Source organism: Macaca mulatta, chromosome 10 (assembly GCF_049350105.2).
Source record: "Macaca mulatta isolate MMU2019108-1 chromosome 10, T2T-MMU8v2.0, whole genome shotgun sequence".
Lineage (NCBI taxonomy): Eukaryota > Metazoa > Chordata > Mammalia > Primates > Cercopithecidae > Macaca > Macaca mulatta.
The window spans coordinates 50,427,402-50,452,319 of NC_133415.1; positions in this window are offsets into that span (position 1 = coordinate 50,427,402).

A 24,918-nucleotide genomic window follows, 5' to 3' on the forward strand; every position below is an offset into this window, starting at 1 on the left:
TTTTTCACCGTAGCCCTCTATGGGCTTCCAAATATCACTTTGCCAATTCCACAAGAACTGTCTTAGCGAAAGGCTTCTTGAGGGGAAAGCTGTAACTCGGTGAGATGATTTCACAGAACACAAAGAAGTTTCTCAGAAAGCTTCTTTCTCTTTTTTATTGGAGGATATTTCCTTTGGCCCTATAGTCTTCAAATGGATCCGAAATATCTGTTCTCAGATTCCACAGAAATAAGGCTAGCAAAGAGATCCACGAAATACAGATGTAATTCTGTGAGATGAATTAACAGAACACTTAGCAGTTTCTCAGAAAGCTTCTTTCCAGATTTCATCTGAGGATATTTCCTTTTTCACCATAGCCATCTATGGGCTTCCAAATATCACTTTGCCAATTCCACAAGAACTGTGTTAGCGAAAGGCTTCTTGAGGGGAAAGCTGTAACTCTGTGTGATGATTTCACAGAACGCAAAGAAGTTTCTCAGAAAGCTTCTTTCTCTTTGTTATCGGAGGATATTTCCTTAGGCCCTATAGTCTTCAAACGGATCCGAAATATCTGTTCTCAGATTCCACAGAAATAAGGCTAGCAAAGAGATCCACGAAATATAGATGTAACTCTGTGAGATGAATTAAAAGAGCACTAAGCAGTTTTTCAGAAAGCTTCTTTCCAGATTTCATCAGAGGATATTTCCTTTTTCACCATAGCCCTCTATGGGCTTCCAAATATCACTTTGCCAATTCCACAAGAACTGTCTTAGCGAAAGGCTTCTTGAGGGGAAAGCTGTAACTCTGTGATATGATTTCACAGAACACAAAGAAGTTTCTAAGAAAGCTTCTTTCTCTTTGTTATCGGAGGATATTTCCTTTGGCCCTATAGATTTCAATGGGATCAGAAATATCTGTTCTCAGATTCCACAGAAATAAGGCTAGCAAAGAGATCCACGAAATACAGATGTAACTCTTTGAGATGCATTAACAGAACACTAAGCAGTTTCTCAGAAAGCTTCTTTCCAGATTTCATCTGAGGATATTTCCGTTCTCACCATAGCCCTCTTTGGGCTTCCAAATATCACTTTGCCAATTCCAAAAGAGCTGTCTTAGCGAAAGGCTTCTGGAGGGGAAAGCTGTAACTCTGTGAGATGATTTCCCAGAACACAAAGAGGTTTCTCAGAAAGCTTCCTTCTCTTTGTAATCGGAGGATATTTCCTTTGGCCCTATAGTCTTCAAAGGGATCCGAAATACCTGTTCTCAGATTCCACAGAAATAAGGCTAGCAAAGAGAACCACGAAATACAGATGTAACTCTGACACATTAATTAACAGAACACTAAGCAGTTTCTCAAAATCTTCTTTCCAGATTTCATCTGAGGATATTTCCTTTTTCACTGTAGCCCTCTATGGGCTTCCAAATATCACTTTGCCAATTCCACAAGAACTGTCTTAGCGAATAGCTTCTTGAGGGGAAAGCTGTAACTCTGTGAGATGATTTCACAGAACGCAAAGAAGTTTCTCAGAAAGCTTCTTTCTCTTTGTTATCGGAGGATATTTCCTTTGGCCCTAAAGTCTTCAATGGGATCTGAAATACCTGTTCTCAGATTCCAAAGAAATAAGGCTATCAAAGAGATCCACGAAATACAGATGTAACTCTGTGAGATGAATGAACAGAACCCTAAGCAGTTTCTCAGAAAGCTTCTTTCCAGATTTCATCTGAGGATATTTCCTTTTTCACCACAGCCCTCTATGGGCTTCCAAATATCACTTTGCCAATTCCACAAGAACTGTCTTAGCGAAAGGCTTCTTGAGGGGAAAGATGTAACTCTGTAAGATGATTTCACAGAACACAAAGAAGTTTCTCAGAAAGCTTCTTTCTCTTTATAATCGGAGGATATTTCCTTTGGCCCCATAGTTTTCAAAGGGATCTGAAATACCTGTTCTCAGATTCCACAGAAATAAGGCTAGCAAAGAGATCCACGAAATACAGATGTTACTCTGTGAGATGAATGAACAGAACACTAAGCAGTTTCTCAGAAAGCTTCTTCTCAGATTTCATCTGAGGATATTTCCTTTTTCACCATAGCGCTCTATGGGCTTCGAAATATCACTTTGCCAATTCCCCAAGAACTGTCTTAGCGAAAGGCTTCTTGAGGGGAAAGCTGTAACTCTGTGAGATGATTTCACAGAACAGAAAGAAGTTTCTATGAAAGCTTCTTTCTCTTTGTAATCGGAGGATATTTCCTTTGGCCCCTTAGTCTTCAATGGGATCTGAAATACCTGTTCTCAGATTCCACAGAAATAAGGCTAGCAAAGAGATCCACGAAATACAGATGTAACTCTTTGAGATGAATTAACAGAACACTAATCAGTCTCTCAGAAAGCTTCTTTCCAGATTTCATCTTAGGATATTTCCTTTTTCACCGTAGCCCTCTATTGGCTTCCAAATATCACTTTGCCAATTCCAAAAGAACTGTCTTAGCGAAAGGCTTCTGTAGGGGAAAGCTGTAACTCTGTGAGATGATTTCACAGAACACAAAGAGGTTTCTCAGAAAGCTTCTGTCTCTTTGTTATCGGAGGATATTTCCTTTGGCCCTATAGTCTTCAATGGGATCTGAAATACCTGTTCTAAGATTCCACAAAAATAAGGCTAGCAAAGAGATCCACGAAATACAGATGTAACTCTGTGAGATGAATGAACAGAACACTAAGCAGTTTCTCAGAAAGCTTCTTCCCAGATTTCATCTGAGGATATTTCCTTTTCACCATAGCCCTCTAAGGGCTTCCAAATATCACTTTGCCAATACAACAAGAACTGTCTTAGCGAAAGGCTTCTTGAGGGGAAAGCTGTAACTCTGTGAGATGATTTCACAGAGCACGAAGAAGTTTCTAAGAAAGCTTCTTTCTCTTTGTAATCGGCAGACATTTCCTTTGGCCCTATAGTCTTCAATGGGATCTGAAATACCTGTTCTCAGATTCCACAGAAATAAGGCTAGCAAAGAGATCCACGAAATACAGAAGTAACTCTGTGAGATGAATGAACAGAACACTAAGCAGTTTCTCAGAAAGCTTCTTTCCAGATTTCATCTGAGGATATTTCCTTTTTCACCAGAGCGCTCTATGGGCTTCCAAATATCACTTTGCCAATTCCACAAGAACTGTCTTAGCGAAAGGCTTCTAGAGGGGAAAGCTGTAACTCTGTGAGATGAATTCACAGAACGCAAAGAAGTTTCTCACAAAGCTTCTTTCTCTTTGTTATCGGAGGATATTTCCTTTGGCCCTATATTCTTCAATGGGATCCGAAATATCTTTTCTCAGATTCCACAGAAATAAGGCTAGCAAAGAGATCCACGAAATACAGATGTAACTCTGTGAGATGAATTAAAAGAGCACTAAGCAGTTTTTCAGAAAGCTTCTTTCCAGATTTCATCAGAGGATATTTCCTTTTTCACCATAGCCCTCTATGGGCTTCCAAATATCACTTTGCCAATTCCACAAGAACTGTCTTAGCGAAAGGCTTCTTGAGGGGAAAGCTGTAACTCTGTGATATGATTTCACAGAACACAAAGAAGTTTCTAAGAAAGCTTCTTTCTCTTTGTTATCGGAGGATATTTCCTTTGGCCCTATAGATTTCAATGGGATCAGAAATATCTGTTCCCAGATTCCACAGAAATAAGGCTAGCAAAGAGATCCACGAAATACAGATGTAACTCTTTGAGATGCATTAACAGAACACTAAGCAGTTTCTCAGAAAGCTTCTTTCCAGATTTCATCTGAGGATATTTCCGTTCTCACCATAGCCCTCTTTGGGCTTCCAAATATCACTTTGCCAATTCCAAAAGAACTGTCTTAGCGAAAGGCTTCTGGAGGGGAAAGCTGTAACTCTGTGAGATGATTTCACAGAACACAAAGAGGTTTCTCAGAAAGCTTCTTTCTCTTTGTTATCGGAGGATATTTCCTTTGGCCCTAGAGTCTTCAATGGGTTCTGAAATACCTGTTCTCAGATTCCACAGAAATAAGGCTAGCAAAGAGATCCACGAAATACAGATGTAACTCTGTGAGATGAATGAACAGAACACTAAGCAGTTTCTCAGAAAGCTTCTTTCCAGATTTCATCTGAGCATATATCCTTTTTCACCGTAGCCCTCTATGGGCTTCCAAATATCACTTTGCCAATTCCACAAGAACTGTCTTAGCGAAAGGCTTCTTGAGGGGAAAGCTGTAACTCTGTGAGATGATTTCACAGAACACAAAGAAGTTTCTATGAAAGCTTCTTTCTCTTTGTAAACGGAGGATATTTCCTTTGGCCCCATAGTCTTCAATGGGATCTGAAATACCTGTTCTCAGGTTCCACAGAAATAAGGCTAGCAAAGAGATCCACGAAATACAGATGTAACTCTGTGAGATGAATGAACATAACACTAAGCAGTTTCTCAGAAAGATTCTTTCCACATTTCATCTGAGGATATTTCCTTTTTCACCATTGCCCTCTATGGGCTTCCAAATATTACTTTACCAATTCCAAAAGAACTGTCTTCGCGAAAGGCTTCTTGAGGGGAAAGCTGTAACTCTGTGAGATGATTTCACAGAACGCAAAGAAGTTTCTCAGAAAGCTCTTTCTCTTTGTTATCGGAGGATATTTCCCTTGGCCCTACAGTCTTCAAAGGGATCCGAAATATCTGTTCTCAGATTCCACAGAAATAAGGCTAGCAGAGAGATCCACGAAATACAGATGTAACTCTGTGAGATGAATTAACCGAACACTAAGCAGTTTTTCAGAAAGCTTGTTTCCATTTTTCATCTGAGGATATTTCCTTTTTCACCAGAGCCCTCTATGGACTTCCAAATATCACTTTGCCAGTTCCACAAGAACTGTCTTAGCGAAAGGCTTCTTGAGGGGAAAGCTGTAACTCTGTTAGTTGTTTTCACAGAACGCAAAGAAGTTTCTCAGAAAGCTTCTTTCTCTTTGTTATCGGAGGATATTTCCTTTGGCCCTATAGTCTTCAATGGGATCCGAAATATCTGTTCTCAGATTCCACAGAAATAACGCTAGCAAAGAGATCCACGAAATACAGATGTAAATCTGTGAGATGAATTAACAGAACACTAAGCAGTTTCTCAGAAATCTTCTTTCCAGATTTCATCTGAGGATATTTCCTTTCTCACCATAGCCCTCTATGGGCTTCCAAATATCACTTGGCCAATTCCACAAGAACTGTCTTATCGAAAGGCTTCTTGCGGGGAAAGCTGTAACTCTGAGAGATGAATTCATAGAACACAAAGAAGTTTCTAAGAAAGCTTCTTTCTCTTTGTAATCGGAGGATATTTCCTTTGGCCCTATACTCTTCAATGGGATCTGAAATACCTGTTCTCAGATTCCACAGAAATAAGACTAGCAAAGAGATCCACGAAATACCGATGTAACTCTGTGAGATGAATTAATAGAACACTAAGCAGTTTCTCAGAAATCTTCTTTCCAGATTTCATCTGAGGATATTTCCTTTTTCACCGTAGCCCTCTATGGGCTTCCAAATATCACATTGCCAATTCCAAAAGAACAGTATTAGCGAAAGGCTTCTTGAGGGGAAAGCTGTAACTCTGTGAGATGATTTCACAGAACGCAAAGAAGTTTCTCAGAAAGCTTCTTTCTCTTTGCTATCGGAGGATATTTCCCTTGGCCCTAGAGTCTTCAAAGGGATCCGAAATATCTGTTCTCAGATTCCACCGAAATAAGGCTAGCAAAGAGATCCACGAAATACAGATGTAACTGTGAGATGAATTAACAGAACACTAAACAGTTTCTCAGAAATCTTCTTTCCAGATTTCATCTGAGGATATTTCCTTTTTCACTGTAGCCCTCTATGGGCTTCCAAATATCACTTTGCCAATTCCACAAGAACTGTCTTAGCGAATGGCTTCTTGAGGGGAAATCTGTAACTCTGTGAGATGATTTCACAGAACGCAAAGAAGTTTCTCAGAAAGCTTCTTTCTCTTTGTTATCGGAGGATATTTCCTTTGGCCCTAAAGTCTTCAATGGGATCTGAAATACCTGTTCTCAGATTCCAAAGAAATAAGTCTATCAAAGAGATCCACGAAATACAGATGTAACTCTGTGAGATGAATGAACAGAACCCTAAGCAGTGTCTCAGAAAGCTTCTTTCCAGATTTCATCTGAGGATATTTCCTTTTTCACCAGAGCGCTCTATGGGCTTCCAATTATCACTTTGCCAATTCCACAAGAACTGTCTTAGCGAAAGGCTTCTAGAGGGGAAAGCTGTAACTCTGTGAGATGATTTCACAGAACGCAAAGAAGTTTCTCAGAAAGCTTCTTTCTCTTTGTTATCGGAGGATTTTTCCTTTGACCCTAAAGTATTCAATGGGATCTGAAATACCTGTTCTCAGATTCCAAAGAAATAAGGCTAGCAAAGAGATCCACGAAATACAGATGTAACTCTGTGAGATGAATGAACAGAACCCTAAGCAGTTTCTAGAAAGCTTCTTTGCAAATTTCATCTGAGGATATTTCCTTTTTCACCATAGCCCTCTATGGGCTTCCAAATATCACTTTGCCAATTCCACAAGAACTGTCTTAGCGAAAGGCTTCTTGAGGGGAAAGCTGTAACTCGGTGAGATGATTTCACAGAACACAAAGAAGTTTCTCAGAAAGCTTCTTTCTCTTTTTTATTGGAGGATATTTCCTTTGGCCCTATAGTCTTCAAATGGATCCGAAATATCTGTTCTCAGATTCCACAGAAATAAGGCTAGCAAAGAGATCCACGAAATACAGATGTAATTCTGTGAGATGAATTAACAGAACACTTAGCAGTTTCTCAGAAAGCTTCTTTCCAGATTTCATCTGAGGATATTTCCTTTTTCACCATAGCCATCTATGGGCTTCCAAATATCACTTTGCCAATTCCACAAGAACTGTGTTAGCGAAAGGCTTCTTGAGGGGAAAGCTGTAACTCTGTGTGATGATTTCACAGAACGCAAAGAAGTTTCTCAGAAAGCTTCTTTCTCTTTGTTATCGGAGGATATTTCCTTAGGCCCTATAGTCTTCAAACGGATCCGAAATATCTGTTCTCAGATTCCACAGAAATAAGGCTAGCAAAGAGATCCACGAAATATAGATGTAACTCTGTGAGATGAATTAAAAGAGCACTAAGCAGTTTTTCAGAAAGCTTCTTTCCAGATTTCATCAGAGGATATTTCCTTTTTCACCATAGCCCTCTATGGGCTTCCAAATATCACTTTGCCAATTCCACAAGAACTGTCTTAGCGAAAGGCTTCTTGAGGGGAAAGCTGTAACTCTGTGATATGATTTCACAGAACACAAAGAAGTTTCTAAGAAAGCTTCTTTCTCTTTGTTATCGGAGGATATTTCCTTTGGCCCTATAGATTTCAATGGGATCAGAAATATCTGTTCTCAGATTCCACAGAAATAAGGCTAGCAAAGAGATCCACGAAATACAGATGTAACTCTTTGAGATGCATTAACAGAACACTAAGCAGTTTCTCAGAAAGCTTCTTTCCAGATTTCATCTGAGGATATTTCCGTTCTCACCATAGCCCTCTTTGGGCTTCCAAATATCACTTTGCCAATTCCAAAAGAGCTGTCTTAGCGAAAGGCTTCTGGAGGGGAAAGCTGTAACTCTGTGAGATGATTTCCCAGAACACAAAGAGGTTTCTCAGAAAGCTTCCTTCTCTTTGTAATCGGAGGATATTTCCTTTGGCCCTATAGTCTTCAAAGGGATCCGAAATACCTGTTCTCAGATTCCACAGAAATAAGGCTAGCAAAGAGAACCACGAAATACAGATGTAACTCTGACACATTAATTAACAGAACACTAAGCAGTTTCTCAAAATCTTCTTTCCAGATTTCATCTGAGGATATTTCCTTTTTCACTGTAGCCCTCTATGGGCTTCCAAATATCACTTTGCCAATTCCACAAGAACTGTCTTAGCGAATAGCTTCTTGAGGGGAAAGCTGTAACTCTGTGAGATGATTTCACAGAACGCAAAGAAGTTTCTCAGAAAGCTTCTTTCTCTTTGTTATCGGAGGATATTTCCTTTGGCCCTAAAGTCTTCAATGGGATCTGAAATACCTGTTCTCAGATTCCAAAGAAATAAGGCTATCAAAGAGATCCACGAAATACAGATGTAACTCTGTGAGATGAATGAACAGAACCCTAAGCAGTTTCTCAGAAAGCTTCTTTCCAGATTTCATCTGAGGATATTTCCTTTTTCACCACAGCCCTCTATGGGCTTCCAAATATCACTTTGCCAATTCCACAAGAACTGTCTTAGCGAAAGGCTTCTTGAGGGGAAAGATGTAACTCTGTAAGATGATTTCACAGAACACAAAGAAGTTTCTCAGAAAGCTTCTTTCTCTTTATAATCGGAGGATATTTCCTTTGGCCCCATAGTTTTCAAAGGGATCTGAAATACCTGTTCTCAGATTCCACAGAAATAAGGCTAGCAAAGAGATCCACGAAATACAGATGTTACTCTGTGAGATGAATGAACAGAACACTAAGCAGTTTCTCAGAAAGCTTCTTCTCAGATTTCATCTGAGGATATTTCCTTTTTCACCATAGCGCTCTATGGGCTTCGAAATATCACTTTGCCAATTCCCCAAGAACTGTCTTAGCGAAAGGCTTCTTGAGGGGAAAGCTGTAACTCTGTGAGATGATTTCACAGAACAGAAAGAAGTTTCTATGAAAGCTTCTTTCTCTTTGTAATCGGAGGATATTTCCTTTGGCCCCATAGTCTTCAATGGGATCTGAAATACCTGTTCTCAGATTCCACAGAAATAAGGCTAGCAAAGAGATCCACGAAATACAGATGTAACTCTTTGAGATGAATTAACAGAACACTAAGCAGTCTCTCAGAAAGCTTCTTTCCAGATTTCATCTTAGGATATTTCCTTTTTCACCATAGCCCTCAATTGGCTTCCAAATATCACTTTGCCAATTCCAAAAGAACTGTCTTAGCGAAATTCTTCTTGAGGGGAAAGCTCTAACTCTGTGAGATTATTTCACAGAATTCAAAGAAGTTTCTCAGAAAGCTTCTTTCTCTTTGTTATCGGAGGATATTTCCTTTTGCCCTACAGTCTTCAAAGGGATCTGAAATATCTGTTCTCAGATTCCACAGAAATAAGGCTAGCAAAGAGATACACGAAATACAGATGTAACTCTGTGAGATGAATTAACCGAACCCTAAGCAGTTTCTCAGAAAGCTTCTTTCCAGTTTTCATCTGAGGATATTTCCTTTTTCACCATAGCCCTCAATGGACTTCCAAATATCACTTTGCCAATTCCACAAGAACTGTGTTAGCGAAAGGCTTCTTGAGGGGAAAGCTCTAACTCTGTGAGTTGTTTTCACAGAACTCAAAGAAGTTTCTAAGAAAGCTTCTTTCTCTTTGTTATCGGAGGATATTTCCTTTGGCCCTATAGATTGCAATGGGATCCGAAATATCTGTTCTCAGATTCCACAGAAATAAGGCTAGCAAAGAGATCCACGAAATACAGATGTAACTCTTTGAGATGAATTAACAGAACACTAAGCAGTTTCTCAGAAAGCTTCTTTCCAGATTTCATTTGAGGATATTTCCGTTCTCACCATAGCCCTCTTTGGGCTTCCAAATATCACTTTGCCAATTCCAAAAGAACTGTCTTAGCGAAAGGCTTCTGTAGGGGAAAGCTGTAACTCTGTGAGATGATTTCATAGAACACAAAGAGGTTTCTCAGAAAGCTTCTTTCTCTTTGTTATCGGAGGATATTTCCTTTGGCCCTATAGTCTTCAATGGGATCTGAAATACCTGTTCTCAGATTCCACAAAAATAAGGCTAGCAAAGAGATCCACGAAATACAGATGTAACTCTGTGAGATGAATGAACAGAACACTAAGCAGTTTCTCAGAAAGCTTCTTCCCAGATTTCATCTGAGGATATTTCCTTTTTCACCATAGCCCTCTAAGGGCTTCCAAATATCACTTTGCCAGTACAACAAGAACTGTCTTAGCGAAAGGCTTCTTGAGGGGAAAGCTGTAACTCTGTGAGATGATTTCACAGAACACAAAGAAGTTTCTAAGAAAGCTTCTTTCTCTTTGTAATCGGCAGATATTTCCTTTGGCCCTATAGTCTTCAATGGGATCTGAAATACCTGTTCTCAGATTCCACAGAAATAAGGCTAGCAAAGAGATCCACGAAATACAGATGTAACTCTGTGAGATGAATGAACATAACACTAAGCAGTTTCTCAGAAAGCTTCTTTCCAGATTTCATCTGAGGATATTTCCTTTTTCACCAGAGCGCTCTAAGGGCTTCCAAATATCACTTTGCCAATTCCACAAGAACTGTCTTAGCGAAAGGCTTCTTGAGGGGAAAGCTGTAACTCTGTGAGATGATTTCACAGAACGCAAAGAAGTTTCTCAGAAAGCACTTTCTCTTTGTTATCGGAGGATATTTCCTTTGGCCCTACAGTCTTCAAAGGGATCCGAAATATCTGTTCTCAGATTCCACAGAAATAAGGCTAACAAAGAGATCCACGAAATACAGATGTAATTCTTTGAGATGAATTAACAGAACACTAAGCAGTCTCTCAGAAAGCTTCTTTCCAGATTTCATCTGAGGATATTTCCTTTTTCACCATCGCGCTCTTTGGGCTTCCAAATATCACTTTGCCAATTCCACAAGAACTGTCTTAGCGAAAGGCTTCTTGAGGGGAAAACTGTAACTCTGTGTGATGATTTCACAGAACAGAAAGAAGTTTCTAAGAAAGCTTCTTTCTCTTTGTAATCGGAGGATATTTCCTTTGGCCCCATAGTCTTCAATGGGATCTGAAATACCTGTTCTCAGATTCCAAAGAAATAAGGCTAGCAAAGAGATCCACGAAATACAGATGTAACTCTGTGAGATGAATGAACAGAACACTAAGCAGTTTCTCAGAAAGCTTCTTTCCAGATTTCATCTGACGATATTTCCTTTTTCACCATAGCGCTCTATGGGCTTCGAAATATCACTTTGCCAATTCCCCAAAAACTGTCTTAGCGAAAGGCTTCTAGAGGGGAAAGCTGTAACTCTGTGAGATGAATTCACAGAACGCAAAGAAGTTTCTCAGAAAGCTTCTTTCTCTTTGTTATCGGAGGATATTTCCTTTGGCCCTATATTCCTCAATGGGATCCGAAATATCTTTTCTCAGATTCCACAGAAATAAGGGTAGCAAAGAGATCCACGAAATACAGATGTAACTCTGTGAGATGAATTAAAAGAGCACTAAGCAGTTTTTCAGAAAGCTTCTTTCCAGATTTCATCAGAGGATATTTCCTTTTTCACCATAGCCCTCTATGGGCTTCCAAATATCACTTTGCCAATTCCACAAGAACTGTCTTAGCGAAAGGCTTCTTGAGGGGAAAGCTGTAACTCTGTGATATGATTTCACAGAACACAAAGAAGTTTCTAAGAAAGCTTCTTTCTCTTTGTTATCGGAGGATATTTCCTCTGGCCCTATAGATTTCAATGGGATCAGAAATATCTGTTCTCAGATTCCACAGAAATAAGGCTAGCAAAGAGATCCACGAAATACAGATGTAACTCTTTGAGATGCATTAACAGAACACTAAGCAGTTTCTCAGAAAGCTTCTTTCCAGATTTCATCTGAGCATATATCCTTTTTCACCATAGCCCTCTATGGGCTTCCAAATATCACTTTGCCAATTCCACAAGAACTGTCTTAGCGAAAGGCTTCTTGAGGGGAAAGCTGTAACTCTGTGAGATGATTTCACAGAACACAAAGAAGTTTCTAAGAAAGCTTCTTTCTCTTTGTAAACGGTGGATATTTCCTTTGGCCCCATAGTCTTCAATGGGATCTGAAATACCTGTTCTCAGATTCCACAGAAATAAGGATAGCAAAGAGATCCACGAAATACAGATGTAACTCTGTGAGATGAATGAACATAACACTAAGCAGTTTCTCAGAAAGCTTCTTTCCACATTTCATCTGAGGATATTTCCTTTTTCACCATAGCCCTCTATGGGCTTCCAAATATTACTTTACCAATTCCAAAAGAACTGTCTTCGCGAAAGGCTTCTTGAGGGGAAAGCTGTAACTCTGTGAGATGATTTCACAGAACGCAAAGAAGTTTCTGAGAAAGCTCTTTCTCTTTGTTATCGGAGGATATTTCCTTTGGCCCTACAGTCTTCAAAGGGATCCGAAATATCTGTTCTCAGATTCCACAGAAATAAGGCTATCAAAGAGATCCACGAAATACAGATGTAACTCTGTGAGATGAATTAACCGAACACTAAGCAGTTTATCAAAAATCTTGTTTCCAGTTTTCATCTGAGGATATTTCCTTTTTCACCAGAGCCCTCTATGGACTTCCAAATATCACTTTGCCAATTCCACAAGAACTGTCTTAGCGAAAGGCTTCTTGAGGGGAAAGCTGTAACTCTGTTAGTTGTTTTCACAGAACGCAAAGAAGTTTCTCAGAAAGCTTCTTTCTCTTTGTTATCGGAGGATATTTCCTTTGGCCCTATAGTCTTCAATGGGATCCGAAATATCTGTTCTCAGATTCCACAGAAATAACGCTAGCAAAGAGATCCACGAAATACAGATGTAAATCTGTGAGATGAATTAACAGAACACTAAGCAGTTTCTCAGAAAGCTTCTTTCCAGATTTCATCTGAGGATATTTCCTTTCTCACCATAGCCCTCTATGGGCTTCCAAATATCACTTGGCCAATTCCACAAGAACTGTCTTATCGAAAGGCTTCTTGCGGGGAAAGCTGTAACTCTGAGAGATGAATTCATAGAACACAAAGAAGTTTCTAAGAAATCTTCTTTTTCTTTGTAATCGGAGGATATTTCCTTTGGCCCTATACTCTTCAATGGGATCTGAAACACCTGTTCTCAGATTCCACAGAAATAAGACTAGCAAAGAGATCCACGAAATACCGATGTAACTCTGTGAGATGAATTAATAGAACACTAAGCAGTTTCTCAGAAAGCTTCTTTCCAGATTTCATCTGAGGATATTTCCTTTTTCACCGTAGCCCTCTATGGGCTTCCAAATATCACATTGCCAATTCCAAAAGAACAGTCTTAGCGAAAGGATTCTTTAGGGGAAAGCTGTAACTCTGTGAGATGATTTCACAGAACGCAAAGAAGTTTCTCAGAAAGCTTCTTTCTCTTTGCTATCGGAGGATATTTCCTTTGGCCCTATAGTCTTCAATGGGATCCGAAATATCTGTTCTCAGATTCCACAGAAATAAGGCTAGCAAAGAGATCCATGAAATACAGATGTAACTCTGTGAGATGAATTAACAGAACACTAAGCAGTTTCTCAGAAAGCTTCTTTCCAGTTTTCATCTGAGGATACTTCCTTTTTCACCATAGCCCTCTATGGACTTCCAAATATCACTTTGCCAATTCCACAAGAACTGTCTTAGCGAATGGCTTCTTGAGGGGAAAGCTGTAACTCTGTGAGTTGTTTTCACAGAACGCAAAGTAGTTTCTCAGAAAGCTTCTTTCTCTTTGTTATCGGAGGATATTTCCGTTGGCCCTATAATCTTCAATGGGATCCGAAATATCTGTTCTCAGATTCCACAGAAATAAGGCTAGCAAAGAGATCCACGAAATACAGATGTAACTCTGAGATGAATTAACAGAACCCTAAGAAGTTCTCAGAAAGCTTCTTTCCAGATTTCATCTGAGGATATTTCCTTTTTCACCAGAGCGCTCTATGGGCTTCCAAATATCACTTTGCCAATTCCACAAGAACTGTCTTAGCGAAAGGTTTCTTGAGGGGAAAGCTGTAACTTTGTGAGATGTTTTCACAAAACGCAAAGAAGTTTCTCAGAAAGCTTCTTTCTCTTTTTAATCGGAGGATATTTCCTTTGGCCCCATAGTCTTCAATGGGATCTGAAATACCTGTTCTCAGATTCCACACAAATAAGGCTAGCAAAGAGATCCACGAAATACAGATGTAACTCTGTGAGATGAATGAACAGAACCCTAAGCAGTTTCTCAGAAAGCTTCTTCTCAGATTTCATCTCAGGATATTTCCTTTTTCACCATAGCGCTCTATGGGCTTCGAAATATCACTTTGCCAATTCCCCAAGAACTGTCTTAGCGAAAGGCTTCTAGAGGGGAAAGCTGTAACTCTGTGAGATGATTTCACAGAACGCAAAGAAGTTTCTCAGAAAGCTTCTTTCTCTTTGTTATCGGAGGATATTTCCTTTGACCCTAAAGTATTCAATGGGATCTCAAATACCTGTTCCCAGATTCCAAAGAAATAAGGCTAGCAAAGAGATCCACGAAATACAGATGTAACTCTGTGAGATGAATGAACAGAACCCTAAGCAGTTTCTCAGAAAGCTTCTTTGCAAATTTCATCTGAGGATATTTCCTTTTTCACCATAGCCCTCTATGGGCTTCCAAATATCACTTTGCCAATTCCACAAGAACTGTCTTAGCGAAAGGCTTCTTGAGGGGAAAGCTGTAACTCTGTGAGATGATTTCACAGAACACAAAGAAGTTTCTCAGAAAGCTTCTTTCTCTTTTTTATTGGAGGATATTTCCTTTGGCCCTATAGTCTTCAAATGGATCCGAAATATCTGTTCTCAGATTCCACAGAAATAAGGCTAGCAAAGAGATCCACGAAATACAGATGTTATTCTGTGAGATGAATTAACAGAACACTAAGCAGTTTCTCAGAAAGCTTCTTTCCAGATTTCATGTGAGGATATTTCCTTTTTCACCATAGCCATCTATGGGCTTCCAAATATCACTTTGCCAATTCCACAGGAACTGTGTTAGCGAAAGGCTTCTTGAGGGGAAAGCTGTAACTCTGTGTGATGATTTCACAGAACGCAAAGAAGTTTCTCAGAAAGCTTCTTTCTCTTTGTTATCGGAGGATGTTTCCTTAGGCCCTATAGTCTTCAAAGGGATCCGAAATACCTGTTCTCAGATTCCACAGAAATAAGGCTAGCAAAGAGATCCACGAAATACAGATGTAACTCTGTGAGATGAATTAACAGAACATTAAGCAGTTTCTCAGAAAGCTTCTTTCCAGTTTTTATCTGAGGATATTTCCTTTTTCACCATAGCCCTCTAAGGACTTCCAAATATCACTTTGCCAATTCCACAAGAACTGTCTTAGCGTAAGGCTTCTTGAGGGGAAACCTGTAACTCTGTGAGATGATTTCACAGAACACAAAGAAGTTTCTAAGAAAGCTTCTTTCTCTTTGTAATCGGAGGATATTTCCTTTGGCCCTATAGTCTTCAATGGGATCAGAAATACCTGTTCTCAGATTCCACAGAAATAAGACTAGCAAAGATATCCACGAAATACAGATGTAACTCTGTCAGATGAATGAACAGAACACTAAGCAGTTTCTCAGAAAGCTTTTTTCCAGATTTCATCTGAGGATATTTCCTTTTTCACCGTAGTCCTCTATGGGCTTCCAAATATCACCCTGCCAATTGCACAAGAACTGTCTTAGCGAATGGCTTCTTGAGGGGAAAGCTGTAACTCTGTGAGATGATTTCACAGAACGCAAAGAAGTTTCTCAGAAAGCTTCTTTCTCTTTGTTATCGGAGGATATTTCCTTTGACCCTAAAGTATTCAATGGGATCCGAAATACCTGTTCTCAGATTCCACAGATATAAGGCTAGCAAAGAGATCCACGAAATACAGATGTAACTCTGTCAGATGAATTAACAGAACACTAAGCAGTTTCTCAGAAAGCTTCTTCTCAGATTTCATCTGAGGATATTTCCTTTTTCACCATAGCGCTCTATGGGCTTCGAAATATCACTTTGCCAATTCCCCAAGAACTGTCTTAGCGAAAGGCTTCTTGAGGGGAAAGCTGTAACTCTGTGAGATGATTTCACAAAACAGAAAGAAGTTTCTATGAAAGCTTCTTTCTCTTTGTAATCGGAGGATATTTCCTTTGGCCCCATAGTCTTCAATGGGATCTGAAATACCTGTTCTCAGATTCCACAGAAATAAGGCTAGCAAAGAGATCCACGAAATACAGATGTAACGCTTTCAGATGAATTAACAGAACACTAAGCAGTCTCTCAGAAAGCTTCTTTCCAGATTTCATCTTAGGATATTTCCTTTTTCACCATAGCCCTCTATTGGCTTCCAAATATCACTTTGCGAATTCCACAAGAACTGTCTTAGCGAAAGGCTTCTTGAGGGGAAAGCTCTAACTCTGTGAGATTATTTCACAGAACGCAAAGAAGTTTCTCAGAAAGCTTCTTTCTCTTTGTTATCGGAGGATATTTCCTTTTGCCCTACAGTCTTCAAAGGGATCTGAAATATCTGTTCTCAGATTCCTTAGAAATAAGGCTGGCAAAGAGATCCACGAAATACAGATGTAACTCTGTGAGATGAATTAACCGAACCCTTAGCAGTTTCTCAGAAAGCTTCTTTCCAGTTTACATCTGAGGATATTTCCTTTTTCACCATAGCCCTCAATGGACTTCCAAATATCACTTTGCCAATTCCACAAGAACTGTGATAGCGAAAGGCTTCTTGAGGGGAAAGCTGTAACTCTGTGAGTTGTTTTCACAGAACGCAAAGAAGTTTCTAAGAAAGCTTCTTTCTCTTTGTTATCGGAGGATATTTCCTTTGGCCCTATAGATTGCAATGGGAACAGAAATATCTGTTCTCAGATTCCACAGAAATAAGGCTAGCAAAGAGATCCACGAAATACAGATGTAACTCTTTGAGATGAATTAACAGAACACTCAGCAGTTTCTCAGAAAGCTTCTTTCCAGATTTCATCTGAGGATATTTCCGTTCTCACCATAGCCCTCTTTGGGCTTCCAAATATCACTTTGCCAATTCCAAAAGAACTGTCTTAGCGAAAGGCTTCTGTAGGGGAAAGCTGTAACTCTGTGAGATGATTTCACAGAACACAAAGAGGTTTCTCAGAAAGCTTCTTTCTCTTTGTTATCGGAGGATATTTCCTTTGGCCCTATAGTCTTCAATGGGATCTGAAATACCTGTTCTCAGATTCCACAGAAATAAGGCTAGCAAAGAGATCCACGAAATACAGATGTAACTCTGTGAGATGAATGAACAGAACACTAAGCAGTTTCTCAGAAAGCTTCTTCCCAGATTTCATCTGAGGATATTTCCTTTTTCACCATAGCCCTCTAAGGGCTTCCAAATATCACTTTGCCAATAAAACAAGAACTGTCTTAGCGAAAGGCTTCTTGAGGGGAAAGCTGTAACTCTGTGAGATGATTTCACAGAACACAAAGAAGTTTCTAAGAAAGCTTCTTTCTCTTTGTAATCGGCAGATATTTCCTTTGGTCCTATAGTCTTCAATGGGATATGAAATACCTGTTCTCAGATTCCACAGAAATAAGGCTAGCAAAGAGATCCACGAAATACAGATGTAACTCTGTGAGATGAATGAACAGAACACTAAGCAGTTTCTCAGAAAGCTTCTTTCCAGATTTCATCTGAGGATATTTCCTTTTTCAACAGAGCGCTCTATGGGCTTCCAAATATCACTTTGCCAATTCCACAAGAACTGTCTTAGCGAAAGGCTTCTTGAGGGGAAAGCTGTAACTCTGTGAGATGATTTCACAGAACGCAAAGTAGTTTCTCAGAAAGCTTCTTTCTCTTTGTTATCGGAGGATATTTCCTTTGGCCCTATAGTCTTCAATGGGATCCGAAATATCTGTTCTCAAATTCCACAGAAATAAGGCTAGCAAAGAGATCCATGAAATACAGATGTAACTCTGTGAGATGAATTAACAGAACACTAAGCAGTTTCTCAGAAAGCTTCTTTCCAGATTTCATCTGAGCATATATCCTTTTTCACCATAGCCCTCTATGGGCTTCCAAATATCACTTTGACAATTCCACAAGAACTGTCTTAGCGAAAGGCTTCTTGAGGGGAAAGCTGTAACTCTGTGAGATGATTTCACAGAACACAAAGAAGTTTCTCAGAAAGCTTCTTTCTCTTTGTAATCGGAGGATATTTCATTTGGCCCTATAGTCTTCAATGGGATCTGAAATACCTGTTCTAAGATTCCACAGAAATAAGGCTAGCAAAGAGATCCACGAAATACAGATGTAACTCTGTGAGATGAATTAACAGAACACTAAGCAGTTTCTCAGAAAGCTTCTTTCCACATTTCATCTGAGGATATTTCCTTTTTCACCATAGCCCTCTATGGGCTTCCAAATATTACTTTACCAATTCCAAAAAAAACTGTCTTAGCGAAAGGCTTCTTGAGGGGAAAGCTGTAACTCTGTGAGATGATTTCAAAGAACGCAAAGAAGTTTCTCAGAAAGCTCTTTCTCTTTGTTATCGGAGGATATTTCCTTTGGCCCTACAGTCTTCAAAGGGATCCGAAATATCTGTTCTCAGATTCCACAGAAATAAGGCTAGCAAAGAGATTCACGAAATACAGATGTAATTCTTTGAGATGAATTAACAGAACACTAAGCAGTCTCTCAGAAAGCTTCTTTCCAGATTTCATCTGAAGATATTTCCTTTTTCACCATAGCGCTCTTTGGGCTTCCAAATATCACTTTGCCAATTCCACAAGAACTGTCTTAGCGAAAGGCTTCTTGAGGGGAAAACTGTAACTCTGTGTGATGATTTCACAGAACAGAAAGAAGTTTCTAAGAAAGCTTCTTTCTCTTTGTAATCGGAGGATATTTCCTTTGGCCCCATAGTCTTCAATGGGATCTGAAATACCTGTTCTCAGATTCCACAGAAATAAGGCTAGCAAAGAGATCCACGAAATACAGATGTAACTCTGTGAGATGAATGAACAGAACACTAAGCAGTTTCTCAGAAAGCTTCTTCTCAGATTTCATCTGAGGATATTTCGTTTTTCACCATAGCGCTCTATGGGCTTCGAAATATCACTTTGCCAATTCCCCAAGAACTGTCTTAGCGAAAGGCTTCTAGAGGGGAAAGCTGTAACTCTGTGAGATGAATTCACAGAACGCAAAGAAGTTTCTCAGAAAGCTTCTTTCTCTTTGTTATCGGAGGATATTTCCTTTGGCCCTATATTCTTCAATGGGATCCGAAATATCTTTTCTCAGATTCCACAGAAATAAGGCTAGCAAAGAGATCCACGAAATACAGATGTAACTCTGTGAGATGAATTAAAAGAGCACTAAGCAGTTTTTCAGAAAGCTTCTTTCCAGATTTCATCTGAGGATATTTCCGTTCTCACCATAGCCCTCTTTGGGCTTCCAAATATCACGTTGCCAATTCCAAAAGAACTGTCTTAGCGAAAGGCTTCTGGAGGGGAAAGCTGTAACTCTGTGAGATGATTTCACAGAACACAAAGAGGTTTCTCAGAAAGCTTCTTTTTCTTTGTTATCGGAGGATATTTCCTTTGGCCCCATAGTCTTCAATGGGATCTGAAATACCTGTTCTCAGATTCCACAGAAATAAGGCTAGCAAAGAGATCCACGAAATACAGATGTAACTCTGTGAGATGAATGAACAGAACACTAAGCAGTTTCTCAGAAAGCTTCTTTCCAGATTTCATCTGAGCATATATCCTTTTTCACCATAGCCCTCTATGGGCTTCCAAATATCACTTTGCCAATTCCACAAGAACTGTCTTAGCGAAAGGCTTCTTGATGGGGAAAGCTGTAACTCTGTGAGATGATTTCACAGAACACAAAGAAGTTTCTAAGAAAGCTTCTTTCTCTTTGTAAACGGAGGATATTTCCTTTGGCCCCATAGTCTTCAATGGGATCTGAATTACTTGTTCTCAGATTCCACAGAAATAAGGCTAGCAAAGAGATCCACGAAATACAGATGTAACTCTGTGAGATGAATTAATAGAACACTAAGCAGTTTCTCAGAAAGCTTCTTTCCAGATTTCATCTGAGGATATTTCCTTTTTCACCGTAGCCCTCTATGGGCTTCCAAATATCACATTGCCAATTCCAAAAGAACAGTCTTAGCGAAAGGCTTCTTGAGGGGAAAGCTGTAACTCTGTGAGATTATTTCACAGAACGCAAAGAAGTTTCTCAGAAAGCTTCTTTCTCTTTGCTATCGGAGGATATTTCCTTTGGCCCTAGAGTCTTCAAAGGGATCCGAAATATCTGTTCTCAGATTCCACAGAAATAAGGCTAGCAAAGAGATCCATGAAATACAGATGTAACTCTGTGAGATGAATTAACAGAACACTAAGCAGTTTCTCAGAAAGCTTCTTTCCAGATTTCATCTGAGGATACTTCCTTTTTCACCATAGCCCTCTATGGACTTCCAAATATCACTTTACCAATTCCACAAGAACTGTCTTAGCGAAAGGCTTCTTGAGGGGAAAGCTGTAACTCTGTGAGATGATTTCACAGAACACAAAGAAGTTTCTCAGAAAGCTTCTTTCTCTTTGTAATCGGAGGATATTTCCTTTGGCCCTATAGCCTTCAATGGGATCTGAAATACCTGTTCTCAGATTCCACAGAAATAAGGCTAGCAAAGAGAACCACGAAATACAGATGTAACTCTGACACATGAATTAACAGAACACTAAGCAGTTTCTCAGAAATCTTCTTTCCAGATTTCATCTGAGGATATTTCCTTTTTCACTGTAGCCCTCTATGGGCTTCCAAATATCACTTTGCCAATTCCACAAGAACTGTCTTAGCGAATAGCTTCTTGAGGGGAAAGCTGTAACTCTGTGAGATGATTTCACAGAACACAAAGAAGTTTCTCAGAAAGCTTCTTTCTCTTTGTAATCGGAGGATATTTCCTTTGGCCCCATAGTCTTCAAAGGGATCTGAAATACCTGTTCTCACATTCCACAGAAATAAGGCTAGCAAAGAGATCCACGAAATACAGATGTAACTCTGTGAGATGAATGAACAGAACACTAAGCAGTTTCTCAGAAAGCTTCTTCTCAGATTTCATCTGAGGATATTTCCTTTTTCACCATAGCGCTCTATGGGCTTCGAAATATCACTTTGCCAATTCCCCAAGAACTGTCTTAGCGAAAGGCTTCTTGAGGGGAAAGCTGTAACTCTGTGAGATGATTTCACAGAACAGAAAGAAGTTTCTATGAAAGCTTCTTTCTCTTTGTAATCGGAGGATATTTCCTTTGGCCCCTTAGTCTTCAATGGGATCTGAAATACCTGTTCTCAGATTCCACAGAAATAAGGCTAGCAAAGAGATCCACGAAATACAGATGTAACTCTTTGAGATGAATTAACAGAACACTAAGCAGTCTCTCAGAAAGCTTCTTTCCAGATTTCATCTTAGGATATTTCCTTTTTCACAGTAGCCCTCTATTGGCTTCCAAATATCACTTTGACAATTCCAAAAGAACTGTCTTAGCGAAAGGCTTCTTGAGGGGAAAGCTGTAACTCTGTGAGATGATTTCACAGAACACAAAGAGGTTTCTCAGAAAGCTTCTTTCTCTTTGTTATCGGAGGATATTTCCTTTGGCCCTATAGTCTTCAATGGGATCTGAAATACCTGTTCTCAGATTCCACAGAAATAAGGCTAGCAAAGAGATCCACGAAATACAGATGTAACTCTGTGAGATGAATGAACAGAACACTAAGCAGTTTCTCAGAAAGCTTCTTTCCAGATTTCATCTGAGGATATTTCCTTTTTCACCAGAGCGCTCTATGGGCTTCCAAATATCACTTTGCCAATTCCACAAGAACTGTCTTAGCGAAAGGCTTCTAGAGGGGAAAGCTGTAACTCTGTGAGATGAATTCACAGAACGCAAAGAAGTTTCTCACAAAGCTTCTTTCTCTTTGTTATCGGAGGATATTTCCTTTGGCCCTATATTCTTCAATGGGATCCGAAATATCTTTTCTCAGATTCCACAGAAACAAGGCTAGCAAAGAGATCCACGAAATACAGATGTAACTCTGTGAGATGAATTAAAAGAGCACTAAGCAGTTTTTCAGAAAGCTTCTTTCCAGATTTCATCAGAGGATATTTCCTTTTTCACCATAGCCCTCTATGGGCTTCCAAATATCACTTTGCCAATTCCACAAGAACTGTCTTAGCGAAAGGCTTCTTGAGGGGAAAGCTGTAACTCTGTTAGTTGTTTTCACAGAACGCAAAGAAGTTTCTCAGAAAGCTTCTTTCTCTTTGTTATCGGAGGATATTTCCTTTGGCCCTATAGTCTTCAATGGGATCCGAAATATCTGTTCTCAGATTCCACAGAAATAAGGCTAGCAAAGAGATCCACGAAATACAGATGTAAATCTGTGAGATGAATTAACAGAACAATAAGCAGTTTCTCAGAAAGCTTCTTTCCAGATTTCATCTGAGGATATTTCCTTTCTCACCATAGCCCTCTATGGGCTTCCAAATATCACTTGGCCAATTCCACAAGAACTGTCTTATCGAAAGGCTTCTTGCGGCAAAAGCTGTAACTCTGAGAGATGAATTCATAGAACACAAAGAAGTTTCTAAGAAAGCTTCTTTCTCTTTGTAATCGGAGGATATTTCCTTTGGCCCTATACTCTTCAATGGGATCTGAAATACCTGTTCTCAGATTCCACAGAAATAAGACTAGCAAAGAGATCCACGAAATACCGATGTAACTCTGTGAGATGAATTAATAGAACACTAAGCAGTTTCTCAGAAATCTTCTTTCCAGATTTCATCTGAGGATATTTCCTTTTTCACCGTAGCCCTCTATGGGCTTCCAAATATCACATTGCCAATTCCAAAAGAACAGTATTAGCGAAAGGCTTCTTGAGGGGAAAGCTGTAACTCTGTGAGATGATTTCACAGAACGCAAAGAAGTTTCTCAGAAAGCTTCTTTCTCTTTGCTATCGGAGGATATTTCCTTTGGCCCCATAGTCTTCAATGGGATCTGAAATACCTGTTCTCAGATTCCACAGAAATAAGGCTAGCAAAGAGATCCACGAAATACAGATGTAACTCTGTGAGATGAATGAACAGAACACTAAGCAGTTTCTCAGAAAGCTTCTTTCCAGATTTCATCTGAGCATATATCCTTTTTCACCATAGCCCTCTATGGGCTTCCAAATATCACTTTGCCAATTCCACAAGAACTGTCTTAGCGAAAGGCTTCTTGATGGGGAAAGCTGTAACTCTGTGAGATGATTTCACAGAACACAAAGAAGTTTCTAAGAAAGCTTCTTTCTCTTTGTAAACGGAGGATATTTCCTTTGGCCCCATAGTCTTCAATGGGATCTGAATTACTTGTTCTCAGATTCCACAGAAATAAGGCTAGCAAAGAGATCCACGAAATACAGATGTAACTCTGTGAGATGAATTAATAGAACACTAAGCAGTTTCTCAGAAAGCTTCTTTCCAGATTTCATCTGAGGATATTTCCTTTTTCACCGTAGCCCTCTATGGGCTTCCAAATATCACATTGCCAATTCCAAAAGAACAGTCTTAGCGAAAGGCTTCTTGAGGGGAAAGCTGTAACTCTGTGAGATTATTTCACAGAACGCAAAGAAGTTTCTCAGAAAGCTTCTTTCTCTTTGCTATCGGAGGATATTTCCTTTGGCCCTAGAGTCTTCAAAGGGATCCGAAATATCTGTTCTCAGATTCCACAGAAATAAGGCTAGCAAAGAGATCCATGAAATACAGATGTAACTCTGTGAGATGAATTAACAGAACACTAAGCAGTTTCTCAGAAAGCTTCTTTCCAGATTTCATCTGAGGATACTTCCTTTTTCACCATAGCCCTCTATGGACTTCCAAATATCACTTTACCAATTCCACAAGAACTGTCTTAGCGAAAGGCTTCTTGAGGGGAAAGCTGTAACTCTGTGAGATGATTTCACAGAACACAAAGAAGTTTCTCAGAAAGCTTCTTTCTCTTTGTAATCGGAGGATATTTCCTTTGGCCCTATAGCCTTCAATGGGATCTGAAATACCTGTTCTCAGATTCCACAGAAATAAGGCTAGCAAAGAGAACCACGAAATACAGATGTAACTCTGACACATGAATTAACAGAACACTAAGCAGTTTCTCAGAAATCTTCTTTCCAGATTTCATCTGAGGATATTTCCTTTTTCACTGTAGCCCTCTATGGGCTTCCAAATATCACTTTGCCAATTCCACAAGAACTGTCTTAGCGAATAGCTTCTTGAGGGGAAAGCTGTAACTCTGTGAGATGATTTCACAGAACACAAAGAAGTTTCTCAGAAAGCTTCTTTCTCTTTGTAATCGGAGGATATTTCCTTTGGCCCCATAGTCTTCAAAGGGATCTGAAATACCTGTTCTCACATTCCACAGAAATAAGGCTAGCAAAGAGATCCACGAAATACAGATGTAACTCTGTGAGATGAATGAACAGAACACTAAGCAGTTTCTCAGAAAGCTTCTTCTCAGATTTCATCTGAGGATATTTCCTTTTTCACCATAGCGCTCTATGGGCTTCGAAATATCACTTTGCCAATTCCCCAAGAACTGTCTTAGCGAAAGGCTTCTTGAGGGGAAAGCTGTAACTCTGTGAGATGATTTCACAGAACAGAAAGAAGTTTCTATGAAAGCTTCTTTCTCTTTGTAATCGGAGGATATTTCCTTTGGCCCCTTAGTCTTCAATGGGATCTGAAATACCTGTTCTCAGATTCCACAGAAATAAGGCTAGCAAAGAGATCCACGAAATACAGATGTAACTCTTTGAGATGAATTAACAGAACACTAAGCAGTCTCTCAGAAAGCTTCTTTCCAGATTTCATCTTAGGATATTTCCTTTTTCACAGTAGCCCTCTATTGGCTTCCAAATATCACTTTGACAATTCCAAAAGAACTGTCTTAGCGAAAGGCTTCTGTAGGGGAAAGCTGTAACTCTGTGAGATGATTTCACAGAACACAAAGAGGTTTCTCAGAAAGCTTCTTTCTCTTTGTTATCGGAGGATATTTCCTTTGGCCCTATAGTCTTCAATGGGATCTGAAATACCTGTTCTCAGATTCCACAGAAATAA